Raw genomic sequence first — 20,855 nt, forward strand, 5'->3', positions numbered from 1 at the left:
CATCTGTAAAATGGGGATTAAAACTGTGAGACCCACATGGGACAACCTGATTACCTTGTATTTGACCCAGTGCTTAGAACAGTGCTTGGCACATAGTAAGCGCTTAACAAATACCGTAATTACTCCAGTGTTTAGAACAGTGCTTCGCACATAGTAAGCACTTAACAAATACCACCATTATTACTATCTGTCCACTTGGGCACACTGCGTCTTGCTCTGCCTTTCACCACCCCAATGGGAAAAGAAAAAACAGCTTCATCCTGAGGCCTCCACAGAACCCTGGGAAGGCTGGTGGCTGTTGTACTGGTTTTAAACAGTGGTATTTATTGAGCCCCGATTTTGTGCAGAACACTGAACTAAGCACTTGAGGAAGAGCAAATCGGCAGAGTTGGTAGGCTTGATCCCTTCCTACAGAGAGTTTGCAGTCTAGAGGGGGAGACAGACATTAAAAAAGATTAGGGATAAGGGAAATAAGTATAAGAATATTTACAGAAGCACACTGGGGCTCAGGAGAGTATCAAATTGCTTAAGGAGCACACAGCTGCAAATGCAGAGTCGCCAGAGAAGGGAGAACAGAAAGGGAAATAAAGGGCTTAATCTGGGAAGTTCTTTTAGGGCAATGTGATTTTGAGGAAAATTTTGAAGGTGGGGAAAGTGGTCCGATATGAATAGGTAGGGCATTCCAGGCCAGAGGGACTGTGTGGGGAAGGGGTCGGTGGTGAGATTGGTAAGTACAGAGAGTAGGTTGGTGTTAAGAAGCACAGTGTGTGGATTAGGTTGTAGTAGATCAGTGAGTTAGGGAAAAGGAGGGAAAGAGTTAATTGAGTGCCTTTAAGCCAATAGTTAGGAGCTTCTGTGGGATACAAAGTGGAGAGGATAGATAGCCATTGGAGGTTTTGGAAGTGGCGAAAATATGGACTGAATCGTTTTTCAAACAAATGATCTGGGTCACAGAGTGAAAGGAGGACTGGAGAGAGGACAGTTGGCAGGGAGGTCAGTGAGGAAGCTGATACAATAGTCAAGGCAGGAAATGATGAGTTCCTGGATCAGCATGGCAGCAGCTTGGTTGGAGAGAAAAGGGTGGATTCTAGAGATGCTCTGAAAGTTGAACCAACAGGGTTTCATGACAAATCAACTGGGTTAAATGACAGATGACTGGGGGATAATGCCAAGGTTCTGGGCTTGTGAGGCATTCCACTACGCTGATACTCCCTCCTCTTCCCAAACTCCCTTCCCCGCTGGATGTGCCTCCAGGTACTCTTCCCTTTGTGGTTTCCCCATCCCACTGCGCTCCCAACTTCCTCTTCATCCCTTTCCTCCCCCTGTAATTGGCTGTGTTGATATCCCCAGGGAGTGATTAACATTTTAAGTGAAACAGCTTTCCCTCTGTGAGGGAAGACTTTTTCTTCCTCTTTCTGGGAGCTCCTGGCCATTTCACAGTGGTCCTCCATGGTTTTTGCCATCTCCATTTTCCAAGGTCCTTTGTCTTTCATTCTGATGTATAAGAGCAATTAATGAAGAGATGTCACTTTTTCCTGACAACAAGGTTGGTTTCAACTGGGCTATCCCCCTCCAATTGGCACAAGGAAACAGGCCAGGTTGGTTCATTCATTCCCAACTGTCCTGATGAAACTGATGGATTTAGCATGGCCTAGTGCAAAGAGCACAAGTCTGGGGGCCAGAGGACCTGGGAACTAATCCCGGCTCCACCCCTTCCCTGCTGAATGACTTTGGCCAATCCCTTAACTTCTCTCTTCCTCAGTTCCCTCATCTGCAAAATGGGGATACAAACCTGTTCTCCATCCTAACTTAGACTGAGAACCCCATATGAGACCAGATTATTTTGTATCTATCGCAGCGTTCAGTGCAGTGCTTGGCACAAAGTAAGCGCTTAACAAATACCACAATTATTAGTAGTAGTAGTATAGCTCCTTATTAATTTTATTTATATTAAGCACCTGATTAATTTTATTTATATTAATGTCTGACCCACTATAGACTGTAAGCACTGTGGGCAGGGAATGTGTCTGTTATATTGTTATATTGTCCTCTCCCAAGCACTTAGTAAAGTGCTCTGCACACAGATGCAGAGTCAATGCAGAGTCAAATGCTCTTGACTCAGACTGCCTCATCAGCTCTCACTCATTTGAAATGAACAGCCTTCTGTGTGCAGGTAGAGCCTGTTAAATAATGTCTGGTAGTGTCCCGCGACTCACAGTTGCGGTGTGGGAGAGGCCCAAATTGGGGATGTGTCTCAGGGCCTGCCCAAATTTCAACAAATGGAACTAACACGCCAATAAGAATGAAAGCCACAAACCACCAGGAGACAAACCGACCCCTAAACATGAGGAAGGCTCTGGAAAAGATTGGCAATCTTTAACAGAAAACATTGACAAAGGTCTGATACTCTACTCTGAACAGTTCTCTTCTGAGCAATTCACCCTCAACACACTCCAAAATTGCAACATGTGTGCATGTGTGCATGCATCTCCAAGGGCACCTGTAAACCAGTATGGGACTTGTTAAAGGTCACATAATAAGTCAATAAGGAGCTGGGAACAGACTCCAAAGCTTCCAATTCTCTATCCGGTGATGAAAACTTCCATTTGGGGATGAGATTATTGTATTCTGTGTTATCATGCCTTATTGATTATGCCAGACGTCTCTCATTCTGCAAAGTCAGAGTTCTTAAGTGCTTCGGTGGTGCCACAGGGGTTCCTAGCCTGTTGGATCAGCTTGATTTTGTCTCTGACATTCCACCCTTCTGCTGATGAGAATCAAATCAGAGATTCTCTCACAGAGTGAGCATGGGAGATAGCATCTTATAGAGGTCAGCAAGACCCGCAGAGGGGTACATCAACCCCAAAAAGGAAGATAACATTTCAAAACCACCCCAAAGATTTGTCTTTTAGCCCCGTACCTTTTGATTGGTTGTGAGGGAGCAAAAATGAGTTTTTTCCTTATCCCAGAAACTCTTTTATAAACTTACAGATAGACATAGTCTCTCATATATCTGAAAATAATAATAATGATGTTGGTATTTAAGTGTTTACTATGTGCAGAGCACTGTTCTAAGCGCTGGGGTAGATACAGGGTAATCAGGTTTTCCCATGTGAGGCACATAGTCTTAATCCCCATTTTACAGATGAGGTAACTGAGGCACAGAGAAGTGAAGTGACTTGCCCACAGTCACCCAGCTGACTAGTGGCAGATCTGGGATTCGAACCCATGACCTCTGACTCCCAAGCCCGGGGTCTTTCCACCGAGCCACTCTGCTTCTCTAACAACCATGGGCCTGAGAGTCAGAGGATCAGGGTTCCGATCCCTTCTCCCCAACTGACCAGCTGTGAGACCTTGGGTGGGCAAGTCGCTTTGCTTTTCTTTGCCTCAGTTTCCTTATCTGTTAAATAGGGATTCAATTTCATTCTCCCTCTTATTTAGGCACTGAACTCCCTGTGGAGACAGGAACTGTGTCTGACCTGATTATCTTGTTTCTACGCTGGTGCTTAGAAAAGTGCTTCATACATAAGAAGGGCTTAAAAATTCCACATTCGGCAGTCAAACACTGTATTTATTGAGCGGTGTGGCTTAGAGGTTAGAGCACAGGCCTGGGAGTCAGAAGGACCTGGGCTTTGATCCCTGCTCTACCACATGTCTGCTGTGTGATCTTGGGCAAGTCACTTTAACTTCTCTGTGCCTCAGTTAACTAATCTGTAAAATGAGGATTGAGTATGAGCCCAATGTGGGACAGGGACTGTGTCCAACCTGATTGACTTGTATCTACTCCACCATTTAGAACAGGGCTTAAGCGTAAGCACTTAATAAGTACCATAATCATTATAATTATTACAGTCCTAAACACTTTGTAGGGTATAATACAATTCATTCATTCAATCATATTTTTGAGTGCTTTCTGTGTGCGGAGCACTGAAGTAAGCTCTTGGGAGAGTACCATATAACAATAAACACATTCCCTGCCCATAACAAGCTTACAGTCTAGAGGAGAGTTAAGTGACACCTTTACCTGTCATTGAGTTGTTATCTCCAGATCCCTTCTAAAGTCATGTTTTCCAACTTTTAGGCTGTTCCTGCTGCCTGCTAGATCAAACTCATTTGGTTTTATTTCTGATAAAACAGCACCTAAAAACATGCTCAGTTGAGCCCTGAGACTGAGCAGAGTGGACCGCCTGTCATTGGGCCTGTGTTTCACCTGAAATAGATTTTTGGCTCTTGTGGTCTAGCATTTTTTTTTTTACACTCAAAAGTAAACTCTTTGTTGTTTTTTTTTCTTCTCCCTGCCTCTGGACTCTGTCATTGTCGAAGGGTCCTCTTACTAATAGGTCATTCTGGGAGAAGCCTCTCCCCATACCTTGTGGAAAAAAAAGGATGATTCGTTATTTCCGCAGAGTCTGCCTTCTCACTAGGGACAGATGTGCCTTTTGGATAAAATAAGAAAAAACAACCCAGAATTAGATGCAAGCCGAAACCTCGACTATCCTTCTCTGAGAGAAAAGGGCCCTTTCTCTGGCAATTTTTACTTTTAGTTGTGAAATTGCTGTATCCTGGTTCTGGGTAGGAGGCTGAATGTGCACATCCTGTCCAGCCTACCCTGGAGCAAAAGAGAGTCAAAGATTGCTCATTCATCCTTGGCTCAACCTTTGCACACTTAAGGATCCTTACTGGTTTGCTTCAGCTTCCTGCGCTTCTCACCAGTCCCACTCTCATTCTGCCTGCACTTTGACTCTCCCATCTTTCCCAGCAGTATCACAAGAGGAGATCTCCTGCCTTATCTCAAGATCTACCCCCTCCATCTGTACCTCTGACCCCATCTCTCTTCGCACCTTGACAAAATGTTTGCCCTATCCTTTCTTCCCTCCCTGACTGTTTTCTTTCCAATGACTTCTTCTCCACTGCTCTTAAATATGCTCATCTGCTATCCTAAAAGCCAAACCATTGACCACCCCTACAGCTCCCTACAGTTTTTGCCCCCTCTCCCTCCTCCTATTCTTCTCCAAACTCCTTGAGTGAGGTGTCTACACCTGTTGCCTCCACTTCTCTTCCATTTTTTCTTTGACCCCTCCAATCTGGCTTCTGCCTCCTTCAATCTAATGAAACCACCCTCTCAAAGGTCACCAATGATCTCCTTCTTGCCAAATCCAACAGCTGGTACTCCATCCTAATCCTCCTTGACCTCTCATCTACCTTCAACACTGTTGACCATCCCCTTCTCCTGGAAACATTTCTAAACTTGGCTTCACTGGCACTGTCCTCTCCTGGTTTATCTCCTTCTGGCTGCTCTCCCTCTGTCTCTTTCACTAGCTCCTCCTCTGCCTCCCACCCTCTAAATGTGGGAGTCGCTCAAGTCTAAATTCCGGGTCCCCTTAATCCCTTAATAATGATTTGTGTATTTTTTAAGTGCTTACTATATGCCAAGTACTGGAGTAGATACAAGATAATCAGATCAGATAGAGTCCCTGCCCCCCATGGGGCTCACAGTCTAATTAAAAGGGAAAACAGGTATCGTATCCCCATTTTGCAGATGAGGGTACTGAGGCACAAAGAAGTTAAGTGACTTGCCCAAGGTCACACAGGAGACAAGTAGTGGTTCTGGGAATAGACCCAGGTCCCCTACTCCCAGGCCCTTCCATTTTACACCTATACCCAGTCTCTCTGAGATACTCTCACGACCTCAACTGCCATCTCTAAGCCCTCATCTCCCCTACTCCTTCTCCCTTCTGTATCGCCTATGCACTTGGATCTGTATCCTTTAAATACTCGATATTTACTCCAACCTTGACCCCACAATATTTATGTATATATTCATGTTATTTATATTAATGCTTGTCTCCCCCTCTAGACTATAAGCTACTTATTGGTAGGGAACATGTCCACCAACTCTGTTGTACTGTACTAAGCCCTTAGTACAGTGCTCTGCACACATTAAGAACTCAATAATTGATTGACTGATGAAAAAGAACATATGAACCTTTTTGATGTCTACCCCTCAGGAGCTGCCCACTATGAAGGGGGATTGATTCCTTTCGTACCTGCCTGGTACCAAAAGCTGCACTTACAGGATGAGGCCCCAGAGATCAAGCCCAGTTTTGAAATTGAATTTGCTTTGGGGGACTTGAAAGTCTCACTAGATTTCTTCCCTGTCTTTTGATATGGTTAGTTTTTTGTTTGTTTTTTAATTCCTTGAAAACCATCCAGCGTACATCTCAGTTTCCACTATAGTCTTCAGCCAAAGAGTCAAATAAGCTGTTTTTTTCCACTCGGGCCGTGGGAGAGCTGGAAAGCCACAGAGACGACATGTCCTGAGCCTTGACCACAAGGCTTTAACCCTCAGGCGGGTGGCCACTGCCCCAGAAACAGAACCATCTGTTTTTATGGGTTGCCGGGATCTGGTTCACCTTTCTCTGCATGCCAGTTAACCACAGCTGGGTGCAGATTGCGAGAAGCAGCATGGCCTCACAGAGCATGAGCCTAAGAGGCAGAAGGACCTGAGTTCTAATCCCAGCTCTGCCACTTTTCTGCTGTGTGACTTTGGGTAAGTCACTTCACTGCTCAGTGCCTCAGTTACCTCATCTATAAAATGGGAATTAAGTCTGCAAACTCCATATGGGACAGACACTGTCCAACCCGGTTAAACAGTGCCTGGTACATAGTAAGTGTTTGAAAAATACAATTTTAAAAAATTGTCTTCAGAAGCTGTGATTCAACCTAAAACTACGACATACTAAACCTCCTGGTAAAGACAAAAGGGGTATGTGAGTGTGTGAGTGCATGCGTATATGCCAGTATCAGGTCCCAATTTGCAGTTCTGTTTTGACTGTACTCATCCAAGCGTTCAGTACAGTGCCCCACACCATAGGCACTTGATGAAGATGGTTTATTGTATGACAGATTGATTAAATGTAAACTGTGAGCCTCATGTGGAACAGGAAGTGTCCAGAGCACTATACTAAGCCCTTAGGAGAATACAATTATATAGAGTTGGTAGACCTGATCACTCCCCAAGGGATTTTGTAATCTAGAGGGGGAGGCAGACATTGAAATAAATTATAAATAGGAGACTGTGTCCAATCCGATTTAACTATAAGCAGGATATAAGAATATAAAAATAAGTGCTATGGGGCTAATGGTGGAGTGAATATAAAGTGTTTAAAGGGAACAAATCCAAGTACAAAGGTGAAGAAAAAGAGACAGCAAATGGCGCAAATAAGGGCTTAATCTGTGGCCATTTAGATGAGATGTGATTTTGGTAGGGCTTTGAAGATGGGGAGAGAAATGTTCTGTCTGATACAAAGGGTGAGGGCATTCCAGGCCAGAGTGGGATCATGAGCAAAGGGTCAGTGGCAAGACAGACATGATCAAGGTACAGAGGTGTGCCCCATTTTTTTAATCATATTTATTAAGTGTTTACTTGTACCAGGCACTGTACTAAGCACTGAGATGCAAGATAATCAGGATGGACACAGTTTCTTTCCCACAAGGGGCTCACAGTCTTAATCCCCATTTTAAAGATGAGTTAACTGAGCTCAGTTGAGAAGCAGAGTGACACAGTAGATAGACCACGAGTCTGGGAGTCAGAAGGACCTGGGGGTGGGAAGGACCTAGGTTCTAATCTAGCTCTGCCACTTGCCTGTTGTGTGACCTTGGGCAAATCATTTCACTTTTTTGTGCCTCAATTACTTCATCTAGAAAATGGGGAGTAAGACTGTGAGGCTGTGTGGGACAGGGACTGTGTCCAACCCAATTACCTCGTATCTACCCCAGCACTTAGCACAGTATCTGGTACATAATAAGTTCTTAACAAATACCACAATTAGAAGCAGCATGGTCTAGTGGCTAGAGCATAGGCCTGGGAACCAGAAGGTCATGGGTTCTAATGCCGGCTACACCACTTGTCTGCTGTGCGACCTTGGGCGATCCACTTAACTTCTCTGTGCCTCAGTTCCCTCATCTGTAAAATGGAGATTAAGACCGTGAGCCCCATCTGGGACAGGGACTGTGTTCAACACAATTATCGTGTATCTACCCCAGTGCTTAGAACAGTGCCTGGCACATGGTAAGCGCTTAACAAATACTATTATTATTCTTATTAAATGAGGCACAGAGAAGTGAAGAGATTTACCCAGGGTCCCACAGCAGACAAGTGGAGGAGCTGGGATTAGAACTCAGGTCCTCCTGACTCACAGGCCCGAGCTGTTACTTCTAGGCCATGATGTTTCCCCATTGCCATGAAAGCACTGGAACATATTTACCTAAGTATCAACCGTAGGACCAGGGCCAATGGTCGGGTAGGTCCTTCCTCTCCCACCAACTTCCCAGACTTTGCCCCCAGGAGGAGGTCCCATCTCCCATCAGCATCAGTAATTCACTCAGCGATTGATGCCACAAACAACTCCATCTGACAGAGTTGGGTGTGGGAGCTAGGGCCTGGAGGATGGGGGAAGAGGACGAGGAAAGAATGAACAGCTGTGCCAGGGTCCCGGGGAGATGGAGACTGTCAGTCCGTTAATCGTATTTATTGAGCGCTTACTATGTGTACAGCACTGTACTAAGTGCTTGGGAGAGTACAATATAACAATAAATAGGCATGTTCACTGCCCACAACAAGCTGAGAGTGTAGAGGAGTCTAAAGTCTTCAGGCTCAATGTTGAGTAACAAAGCTGTGGTCAGGTGGGTTTAGGCCAGCCCTCTCAGATCTTGAGCCCAAGCGGGAGGTCCAGGTAAGCCTCTCAGCTCTGAGTGGGCTGGGGTCAGTCAGCTCCTGGTTTTTTCCATTGCTCCCATTCAAACCAGTGCTGGGCCAAATAAGGTGGGAGGGATGTTGCAGTGCTGCCCCTTCCCAGGGCCCTTTTGGGCTCCTAGACCTGTGGTGGCACAGACAGGAGGAAGTGGCGTGACCTAGAGGAAGGAGCACGGACCTGGGAGTCAGAGAACCTAGGCACTAATACTGCCTCTGCCTCCTGCGTGCTGAGTGAACTTGGGCAAGTTAGGTACTTCTCTGGTCCTCTACTTCCTCATCCATAAAATGGGGATTTAGTAGCTATTCTCCTTCTGACGTAGACTTAGACCAGGAGCCCGGCAGCAGATGGGGATCGTGTCCAATGTAATTATCTTGTATCGACCCCTGTGCTTTGTACATTTATTCATTTATGTCAACGCCTGTCTCCCCTTCTGGACTGTAAGCTACTTGAGTGCAGGGAACATGTCTTCCGACTCTGTTATACTGTACTCCTCCAAATATTTAGTACAGAACTCTGCAAACAGTTAGAATTTAATGAATACCACTGATTGTACAGTGCTTGTAAGCACTAACAGATATCATTATTATTATCATCATCATTATTACAGGCAGGAAATCAGTGTGTGCTTATAGAGGTGGGAATGAGGCCCAGACCCCCTAAGCCACCTCCCACTTGTGACTGGACCCTGTGCTAGGATTTAGCTAAGGTTGTATGGAGAAGCCTAAGTCAAGTAATCCAGGGCTCGGAACAGGAAGGTCTGCTAGACAACAGGAAGACAGGGTTCCGTCAGTGCCCAACATCCCTCTCTTCAGTGTTCCTTTGCGATGAACCCCACTCCCTCAGCTCTTTCAACAGGGGAAAAGCACAGAACAGAACAGCATGATTTGTTTTCCCGGATGTGTTCACAGTAAACAGGCGAGGACGCTATGTTCCCACAGACCTTCTGCCAAGGCCCTTTAAGCAATATATCCTCTTTCACTGCTCTGGAGGAAAAGCGATCATCATTTCCAATGCCAGGGTCACTTTATTGTGCAACGTTCAAAGAGATGTCTCCAAGTTCCTCGAGCGAGGAAATACTTGGTTTGATTGATGATTTAGAGTCAGTTTCTTCACAGGAGCATCTCCTGACCTGTGGTGGAAAGATTTACCAAGGCTCGGGACTCGGGTCATTTACTGGGAGGATAGAGATAATGATGTTCCTTATGGGAATGACGCATCTTTACAAGGGAGGGAACCAGGAAGGACGCTTGTGTTGATTGACAGCAGGACTCCGAGCTGTTCATTCAGAGGCTAAAATGCATTCAGATGCTGACTGAATGGGGCCATGCGGGAAGATGGGGTTTGTCTAGGAGAATATTTTCCCATCTCTAGTTATATTAGGGAAGCTATGTCTTGAAAACGGGATTGTCCGGTTTACCCAGTTCAGGCGCAGCTTTGAATATTTTCGAGGCAATTCATAGAGATCAGCCCCAAGAAAGTCTCGGACAGCCTTTTTGGAACTGGATTGCGTCTGTCCTTCAGCTCCTCATGGTGGGCGTGTCTACTATTGAAATAGGAGAGGTCAGTGTAAGAAGCAGCAAATTTCCAAGAGTAAAAGTTATACATGTCAGCGGAGAAAGACAAAACCATTTGATTAGAGTGAACTTAGACTGTAAGTTTCTGAAGGCCTGGAATTATGCTTACCAATGCTATTGTACTCTCCCAAGTGTTTGGCAGTGATAACAGTAATAATAACTGGTATTTTGAAGCGCTTACTATGTGCTGAGCACTGTGGGAGCTTTCAATATCTTGAGTTAAGTCATGGTTCCTATCCCAAATGGGACTCACAGTCTAAGAGGGAGTGAGAGCAGGAATTTAATCCCCATTTCACAGATGAGGAATCTGAGGTACAGAACTCAATCACTCACCCAAGGTCATACAGCAGGCAAGTGGCGAGGCCAGGATTAAAATCCATTTCCTTTCCACTTGTCCTTAGGCTTTCTGCACATAGGAAGAGCTCAATATATACCACTGATTAATGCATTGGTGAAGATATAGTCATTGTTAAGTTAGGACTTAAATATGAGTGCCATATTTTGTATACTGATCACACTGAGCCACTCTTCTTAGCAAAGGCCTGGAGTGCACAATGATGCACCTGACTGATGGTGCTATATGAAGCAGCATTCATGGTATTTTCTGAACTCCTCTTGGGAACTGTGTTTTGTACTGCCCCTTGTGAGGAGGAATTGTGCCAAGAAGTGAAAACCTGTTTCCCATCTCAGGCAATTGACCCTTAACACAGATGTTACCTAATGGTTTTATCTTCTGAAGTGATTACAAATTCCAATTGCTGTATCCCATTCTCTAACCAAAAAGAATAGAGAGTTGCTCAGAAAGCTGCTGGTAAACCCAAACAAGTCAGAAGATGTCGGTTCTAATTCCACCTTTGCTACTCGCCTACTGCATAATCTTGAGCAAGTCACTTCACTTCTCTGTGCCTCAATTTCTTCATCTGCAAATGGGGATTCAATACCTATTCTCCCTCTTCCTGACATTATGAGCCTCCTGAGGGACAAGGATTGCATCCAACCTAACTAACTTGTATCTACCTCAGCTCTTAGAACAGTCCTTGGCATGTACTAATGTTTAACAAATACAATTATGATAATTTAATAGTAATTATAATTATTGTTACATCTTTGAGGACAGTTATGCTATCTGCCAACTCTAATATACTGTACTCTCCCAAGTGTTTAGAAAAGTGCTGTGCACACAGTAAACCTTCAGTAAATACCACTGATCAAGTCCTCATTAGGCTGGACCTGGATTTTGGTTGTTGGTCCCAGGTGATTTTAAAAGAGTATACCAATGCCCTGAGCTTGAGATGGAGAGCTCACCTTGTCCCGATGCCCAGCTTATATCCTATCAGTGCCTGCTTTCCCACATCAGAGCCACAGTGGGCTCAGAAAGTGTTTGGGATCATTCTTGGACCCAGAGCCCAGAATGCAGTAGGACTAATAATGGCCTTCCCAGAATGTCAGTGAACTCCAAGCCCTCACTATCCCTAGCTGGCCCCCTATCCTTGTCTCCGAGCAGATGGGAGGTGGTGCATAAATGAGTTGGAATAGCATCGCTCTGTCCCTTTTTTCTGCAAAAATAATATGATAGGCGTAGGCCAAAGGAGAAGCACCATGGCTTAGTGGATAGAGCATGGCCTGGGAGTCAGAAAGACCTGGTTTCTAATCGAGGGTCCACACCTTGTTTGCTGTGTTACTTTAGGGAAGTCACTCAATTTCCTTGTGCCTCAGTTACCTCAACTGTAAATAGGGATTAAGACTGTGAGGCCCATGTGGGACATGGACTGTGTCCATCCTGATTAGCTAGAATATACTCCAGCACTCAGTACAGTACAGTTTAAGATCTTAACAAATTCCATTAAAAAAAGAAGAGGAGAAAAAACCTCCAGTCTCAGGGCCAGTGAGGCAGAAATGTATCTCCTCACCCGAGAGTCAGAAGTAGAGGGCTGTGTGAGAAGTCGTAGAAAGAGACCTCATAGAGACAGATTCTTCGTATGGCCTGGGCAGACATCTGCTCTTTCATTATCACTAACAAGCCTTGATTATACATTGACTGAGCCTCTGAATTAAGGTCCCAGTTGTGGGGGCTGCAGAGAGGATGACCTCAGAATGTTTATCTAGGAGCTGTATGAAGTGAGTCCCACATCCCTTCATCTTTCTCCCTCTTCTCCCTCTACTCCCTCTACCACCCCCCTTCACCTCTCCGCAGCTTAACCCTCTTTTCCCCCCATTTCCCTCTGCTCCTCCCCCTCTCCCTTCCCATCCCCTCAGCACTGTACTCGTCTGCTCAACTGTATATATTTTCATTACCCTATTTATTTTGTTAATTTTGTTAATGAAATGTACACCGCCTTGATTCTATTTAGTTGTCATTGTTTATACGAGATATTCTTCCCCTTGACTCTATTTATTGCCATTGTTCTTGTCTGTCTGTCTCCCCCGATTAGACTGTAAGCCCATCAAATGGCAGGGACTGTCTCTATCTGTTACCGACTTGTTCATTCCAAGTGCTTAGTACAGTGCTCTGCACATAATAAGCGCTCAATAAATACTATTGAATGAATGAATGAATGAATCTTTCCCAAAGACTGGCGTCCACTCACAAAAGGAGAGGTGCCGAGGCATGAGTGGGCATGGCAGAAAAAAATGGAAGCCCCTCAGCCACTGGACCCCATCTTGTTGGCCTGGCTTCTACCCACTCCCTCCTACATTCATCGAAAAATCTTTAATTTGCCTGTGGGAATTATCTGATTGACTCTGTTCCATGAACTCTATTCGTAATTATGCAAATGGTCCAGCACCCGGGGAAAACAACTTGCTTTATTAACTTCTGAAGGAACGCAGTAAGAAAAACAAACCCACCAGTGAGGACATCTAATGAGGTAATGACTGACTTTGGGAAAACAGGCTAGCCCCCAAATCCTATGCAGGTGTGCATGTGGAGCATAAACATGATCTTTACATTTTCTTACGGGTGATCGACTATCATGGTGGTATTGAACCCCTTTCCCCATAGTAGCACAGTCCACTCGTGATGTCTCAGCTCACTTTAGAAATCCAGATGAGAGTTGTTTCAGAGAAGGCTTTATGATCTCGCCCTAGAGATCGATCCATCTGGGTTGCTGCCAAGGAGACTGCAGCATATATTGGAGCTTGACAGAGAATGTCATGCTCCGTCTGGCACGATTACCCTCTCTCCTTCTATAAGTTTGAAGGTCAGGCCAGCCAACAAATGGCAGGCCCAATGGCTGGACCTACACAACAGAACCTTCTGCTTACCCCAAAAGGCTTTTGCTCTGAAATTCTCATCCATCAGCCAAAATGATTTATTGGGCACTTTTTCTACCGATCACTACAGCATTGTGTGTTTGGAAGTGTTTGTTGGTTTTTTTTAAAATGGTATTTAAGTGCTTGCTATGTTTCAATCACTGTTTTAAGCTCTGAGTAGATACAAGATAAAGTTGGATACAGTCCATCACAGTCTTAATCCCCATTTTACAGATAAGGTAACTGAGACCAAGACTAGGTAATTGACTTGCCTAAAGTCACACAAGCAGACAAGTGATGGAGTTGGGGTGAGAAGCCAGATCCTCTCACTCCCAGGCCTGTGCTTTTACCACTGGGCAGTGCTGCTTGGATAGAATTTGTAATCAATCATTCAATCGATGTATTTACTGAGTGCTGACTATATGCAGAGCAATGTACTAAGTGCCTGAGAGAGTACAGTACAGCAGAATTTAGCATGTGTTCCCTGGCCCATAACAAGTTTGCAGTCTAGAGGGAGAAGCAGACAATACTGTAAGTACTGTAAGTAAGTTAAATAAGTAACTTATAATGTGATTGTATATTATATTGTACTGGTACATATAATTTAAAGATATGTACATAAATGCTGTGGTGGGGCCAATATCAAATATCCAAAGGTCACGGATCCAAGTTCATGTGTAGACATGATCCCTGCCTTCAGAGAGCTTACCACCTAGTTTGGAGAGACAGTCAGTAAAGTAAATTACAGTTAGGAGAGGCAACTGAGTTTAAAGGTGTATACATAAGTGCTAATTGGGGGCTACAGGAGGTTGGGAATGTACCCAAGTGCATAGGTGTTGTGGAATGGCTAGAGTGGCAGTAACATCTGGCTATTCATCAGTCACAACCAAAAACACGAAAGTCTTCCCCAGCGCCTCTAGCCTCACACCTCCCAGTAGGGAAGTTAAGGGGAGCCACCTAAAATTTGCAGAAGCCGTATGTGGGCTGCTGCTGCTGCTGCTAAAATCTCCCTTGGCCCAGTTTCACAGGTTTCCCATATAAATACAGAGGAGAGAGAGTCCAAAGGGCTTACTGCTGCAGTTGAAATCCCCAGGGTCTGATATACGAGTGGGTTGAGGGCATACTGTGTGCTGTTTGTTCTTGTTCTAGAAGCCATCCCTGAATGGCACCATTCAACTGATCACCTAGTGGTTCCAGATGATTAGGTGGTAGGTGGTCATTTGGATCCTTGGCTCTGCAGTGTATTGAAATAGAAAAATAGTGGAAGATAGTAGGAATAGGAATTGCAGTAATAGTAGTATTAGTCTTATTTACTATGAAGTTACTGTGTGCAGAGCACTGCACTAAACACTGGGAAAGAATACATGGATAGGAATTAAATGTGGTCCCTGTCTTCAGAGAGGGTTACAATCTAAAACAAAATGGGGAAAAGGGAGTTAAGACAGATGATGGATACAGGAGGAGACACAAAAGAAAAGACTATGACAAAAACAAAGCTCATTAAGTTGCTGGGGTAGGAAGAGCAGAATTTTTGGCTCCTCAATCAGTCAGTCAACCAGTTAATTGTATTTATTGAGTACTTACTGTGTGCAGAGCACAGAACTAAGCTCTTGAGAGAGTACAGTATAACATAATAGACACATTTCTTTCCCACAACAAGCTTACAGTTTATAGGGGGAGACAGATATTAATATAAATAAATAAAATTACAGCTATGTACATAAGTGCTGTGGGGCTGGGAGGGAGGATGAATAAAGGAGCAAGTCAGAGCAGCGCAGAAGGGAGTAGGAGAAGAAGAATGGAGGGTTTAGTCAGGGAAGTCCTCTTGGAGGAGATGTGCTTTCAGCTGGGCTTTGAAGTTGGGGAAAGTAATTATCTATTGGATATAAAGAAGGAAGGCATTCCAGGCTAGAGGCAGGATATGGATGAGAGGTCAGTGGCGAGATAGATGAGATTGAAGTACAGCAAGGAGGTTAATACTAGAGGAATGAAGTGTGCAGGCTGGGTTATACGAGGAGGGTAGCAAGGTGAGGTAGAGGACAAGATGATTGAGTGATTTAAAGCTGTTGGTAAGGAGTTTCTCTGTGATGCGGAGGTGGATGGACAACCTCTGGTGGTTCTTGAGGAATGGGGAAACATGGCCTGAATGTTTCTGTAGAAAAATGATCTGGGCAGCAGAATAAAGTATGGACTGGAGTGAGAAGAAGCTAGAGGTTAGAAGGTCAGCAAGGGGGCTGATAGAGCAATCAAGGCAGGATAGGATTAAATGCTTGGATTAATGTGGTAGCAGTTTGGATGGAGAGGAAAGGGCAGATTTTAACAATGCTGTGAAGATCCAACCGACAGGACTTAGTAATGAATTGAATATGTGGGTTGAATGAGAGAGAGGAATCAAGGATACCGCCAAGATTACAAGACTATGAGACAGGAAGGATGGTGATGCCATCTACAGTGATGGGAAAGTCAAGGGAAGGACAGGGTTTGTTTAGGAAAATTAGGAGTTGTGTTTCGATATGTTAAATTTGAGGTGATGGTGGGACATCTCCAAGGCAGGAGGAAATGCTAAATTGCAGAGAGGGAGAGAGGTCAGGGATGGAAATTTAGATTTGGGAATTATCCACATAGAGGTAGTAGCTGAAGCCATGTGAGTGAATGTGTTCTCCAAGGGAATGGGTGTAGGTGGAGAGTAGAAGGGGACCCAGAACTGAGCCCTGAGGGACAGTCATAGTAAGGGGGTGGAAAGTATAGGAGGACCCCAGGATGGAAAGATAGGAGGAGAACTGGAAAAGGAGAGTTGTCAGTGAAGCCAAGGTTAGATAATGTTTCCAGGAGAAGGGGTTGCTCAACAGTGTCAAAGGCAGCTGAGAGGTCCAGGAGGATTAGGATGGAGTAGAAGTGGTTGGATTTGGCAAGAAGGTGATCATTTGTGACCTTGAAGCTCAAAGTCTACAGTTACAACAGCAGCCTCACTGTTCACTCCCACGGCAGCTATCACAGCCTACCTAAGATTTTGTGGGGGCGATGCAAGATTGCAGCTGCTTTCTCTGTCCCAGAGGGGTGGTGAAAGACATGTTGGGATGGAGGCTTCTCTGTGATGTAGAGGAGAGCCAGTATGGGATTGCAGGGGAAGCAGCATGGCGATCCGGTGGAAGAGGATGCTGAGAGCTCCGAGAGCCAAGATGGTGCAGCAGTTTGCAGGAGGAGTGATGCAGCTGCCCAGAGGAGAGGTCCAGGGTGTCATCAGCAGTGGCTTAAGTCCAAGTGGTTGGCTGGCAGTCCCCAGGGCCTACTGAGAGCAAAGCCCCAAGAGCCACAGCGGAGAGGCAGTGGGCACCTGGAAGAGAATGCTGGGAAGAGATCCAGGCTGTGATCAATGATCTCTTAAGTCAATAAATTAATGGCATTTACTGAGCTCTTACTGGGTGCAGAGATCTGTCCTAGGTGCTTAGCAGAATAGACTATAATATTCATTCAATTGTATTTATTGAGCATTTACCGTGTGCAGAACATTGTACGAAGCGATACCAACAATAGAGTTGGTCAACACGATCCCTGCCCATCTGGAGCTTACAGTCTACAGGATGCTTACAGACTAGAAGGAATGCTGAGAGCAGGGTTGGGTGAGCCACAGTGGAATGGTGGCAGGATCCAGTAGGGGTGTCAGAGAACAGAGATTTCAGAGTTGAGACTTAGAGAAAAAGATCATTATATGAGCAAAATTACTTCATTTTAACTTGGTGACCCTGAGGAATATTATGTTCTGTGCCTCACCAGATGTCACCAACTCAACCATTTTGATTTAGTTCCCTATCTCCTGGGATACGGACAACGATGGTCTGAGGGTTGGAAAGCATGTTCGGGAGGGTCTTCCTCACCAGCTGGGAATGGTTTGCTCTGCCTTGATTTGGGATGAGGAAAGTGGTCCATGGCTGGAAACACAAAACACAACTGAAACAAGGTACTCTTTCTTTGTGCTCATTCCCCATCTGGTAAATTTCACCAGGTAAGTGGAGCTTTCACCTGAGGTGGAATCAGGCCAGGGAGCCTGGCCAATTCCCTTGTGCCTTCTTACAATTAATCACTCAGTGGTATTTATTGAGTGCTTACTGTGCACTTACTGTGGAGCACCGAACTAAGCCCTTGGGAGAGTATAATAGAGTAAGGAGACATGCTCCCTATCAATCAATCATATTATATAGTGCTTTCTGTGTGTAGAACACTATACTAAGTGCTTGGCAGAGTGCAATATGACAGAGTTGGCCAACGCATTCCCTGCCCACAAAGAGCTTACATTCTGGGAATGCTGGGAGTAGGGGAGATAGACATTATTATAAATAAATTACAGATATACACGTAAGTGCTTTGGGGCTCACCGAGGGGATGAATAAAGGGAGCAAGTGCTAGGGCAGTGTAGAAGGGAGTGGGAAAGGAGGAAATGAGGGCTTAGTCAGGGAAGGCTTCTTAGAGGAGATGTGCGTTCAATAAGACTTTGAAGAACGCTCCCTATCCTCAAATAGCTTACAGTCTAATAGGAGGAAATAAACATTAGGGGAACAAGCTGAGCATACAGCTGAGCATAAAGGGTGTGTGTGTGTGTGTACATGCACGCGTGTGTTGGAGAGATAAAGAGTAGCATGGGTACCTAAGTACTTAGCGGGTGCAGAGTTTAGTGGATAGGTGGTGCCCAAAGGAGGAAAAGTAGAGTCAGGGGATGAGAGATGTCAAGGAGGGCTTCTTGAAGGAGATGTGCTGTTAGTAAGGCTTTGAAGATGTGATCTGACAGATAAGAAAAGAGATGGCGTTCAAGGCTGAAGGAAAGGCATCAGTGTTAATAATAATGTTGGTATTTGTTAAGTGCTTACTATGTGCCGAGCACTGTTCTAAGCGCTGGGTAGACATAGGGGAAGCAGGTTGTCCCACGTGGGGCTCACAGTCTTAATCCCCATTTTACAGATGAGGGAACTGAGGCACAGAGAAGTTAAGTGACTTGCCCACAGTCACACAGCCGACAAGTGGCAGAGCGGGGATTCGAACTCATGAGTCCTGATTCCAGGGCCCGTGCTCTTTCCACTGAGCCACGCTGCTTCTCTAGTTGAGAGAAGCAGCTGCTTCTCTAGTTGAGTTCTTCTCAGTGTTGAGAGACAAGGTCAAGGTACAGTGGGTAGGCTGGTGTTCGAGGAGCTAGGTGAATGGGTTGGGTTGTAGTTGAGGTAGGTAGGTAGAACAGAGCAGATTGAGTGCCTCAGATCAATGGTAAAGAGTTTCTGTTTGATGTGGGGCTGGATGGGCAACCACTGCCGGCGTTTTAGGAGTGGGGAGTTGTGCGCATAACAAATTTATAGAAAAATGATGCAGGCAGCAAAGTGAAGTATGAACTGTAAAAGGGAGAGGCTGGAGACCGAGAGGTCAGTGAGGAGCCTGATGTAAGAAACTTTCTATGGGACAAGGTGTCATGGTGATTCTGGCTTCGGTGTCATGGTGATTCTGGCTTCGGCACTATACTTGTTGCATACTAGTGGTAGCTTCTAGCTACCAAGCTGCTGAATTCCATTTTACCTCTTTGATCACGGGAACATGTCACTCCATGGATATGATCGAAGGGACCACATACGCCAGTATCGTGGCCCACAACTGGTCTTGAAAATAAAGCAGTATGAAAGCAACATGAAAAGCACTGTTGCCTAGTGGATAGAGCACAAGCCTCAGTGTTAGATGACCTGGGTTATAATCTGCCACTTCTCTGCTGTGTGACCTTGGGCAAGTCACTTAATTTCTGTGTCCCTCAGTTACCTCCTCTGTAAAATGGAGATTAAAGCTGTAAGCTCCTTGTGGGCCATCAATCTATCAGTGGTATTTATTGAGTGCTTACTATATGCACAGAGCTGTACTAAGCACTTGGGAGACTACAGTACAATGGAATTAACAGACACTTTTTCTGCCCATAATGCATTTATAGTCTAGAGGGGAGCTTACAGTCTAGAAGGGACAGTTTCCAACCTGATTAGCTTGTATCCACCCAAGTGCTTAACACAATGCCTGGCACATTGTAAGCACTTAAAAAATACCATACAAAAGCGCTCCACTGGCTCCACATGCCAGGGGATGCCATCTCAGCATAATCTAGTAGATGTACATATTCAGTTTAAGATTTGTGCCTTTGATCTCCTAAACCTCCCCCAGACTTCTAAAGGCCTCACACCCTCTTCTTTCATTGTTGTCCTTCATCAGAATCCTACATTTTTGTTTTATTTTTATGGCATTTGTTAAGCACTTACTATTTTCCAGTCACTATACAGAAAGTTTAGATAGAATGACTCTTCTGTTTTGATGATGGTATGTGGGAACTCCTTTTCAGAGGAAATTCCTTTTTCTGGGTTACAGATAGTATAGGTTAATTCTTTTTTTGATGTTGTGGGGGAGTGCTTTTTTTAAGGATTCTGTTTGGACGATGGTATTTGTGACCACCTCAGGGGAATATTCTCCCATCAGTGATGTGGTAGAGTCAGTCTCTAGAGATTGTTTCCAAGAATGAGCAGTTCCAGAGATGACCAAACTTTTTTTTAATGGTATATGTTAAGCGCCTACTGTATGTCAAGCACTGTTTTAAACAGTGGAGTACATCTAAGTTAATCAGGTAGGACAAGGTCCCTGTCTCACATGAGTCTCACAGTCTAAGGAGGAGAAAGTATTGAATTCCCATTTTGTAGTTGAGGACACTAAAACACAAAGAACTGATTTGCCCAAGGTTGTCATGCAACAGGCAAGTGGTGGAGCTGGGATTAGAACCCAAGTCCTCTGACTCTGGGCCCATGCCTTGCCCACTGGGCAACACTGCTTCCCAGACTGAGGCAAGCTTGGGATACTATCTTGTTGCTAACGCTTATTCGGTGCCTACTGTGCACCTTTTTTCAGTGTGGGAAATGATGCAAGCCCTTATGGGTAGGGAATATGGCTGCTAATTCTGTTGCATAATACTCTATTCTGTTGTATAATATGAGTATCATATGGGCTATGGGCTATAAAGCCCATAGTACATTGCTACCAACAGTATACTGACTCTGCTATATTGTACCCTCCCAAGCATTTAATACAGTGCTCTACCCACAGTAAGCACTCAGTAAATAGCATTGATTGATTGATCAACTTGGATCACACAGAGTTCCGTCGTTGAGGCAGGATGGTAAATGATGCTATTAATGTGGAGAAAATAGCGAAGGGCAAGGATCTGGGAAATATAAGAAGGGAGACAGGGAGAGAGTAAAAAGACAAGTTC

At 44.8% G+C, this 20,855-nt stretch overlaps 1 protein-coding gene across 1 annotated transcript in view; it reads left to right on the forward strand.

Annotated features, from left to right (window-relative positions):
* Positions 1–20,855, forward strand: part of NRXN3 (neurexin 3) — a 1,784,727-nt gene that overhangs the window by 1,707,707 nt on the left and 56,165 nt on the right.

This window comes from Ornithorhynchus anatinus, chromosome 1 (assembly GCF_004115215.2).
Source record: "Ornithorhynchus anatinus isolate Pmale09 chromosome 1, mOrnAna1.pri.v4, whole genome shotgun sequence".
Taxonomy (NCBI): Eukaryota; Metazoa; Chordata; class Mammalia; order Monotremata; family Ornithorhynchidae; genus Ornithorhynchus; species Ornithorhynchus anatinus.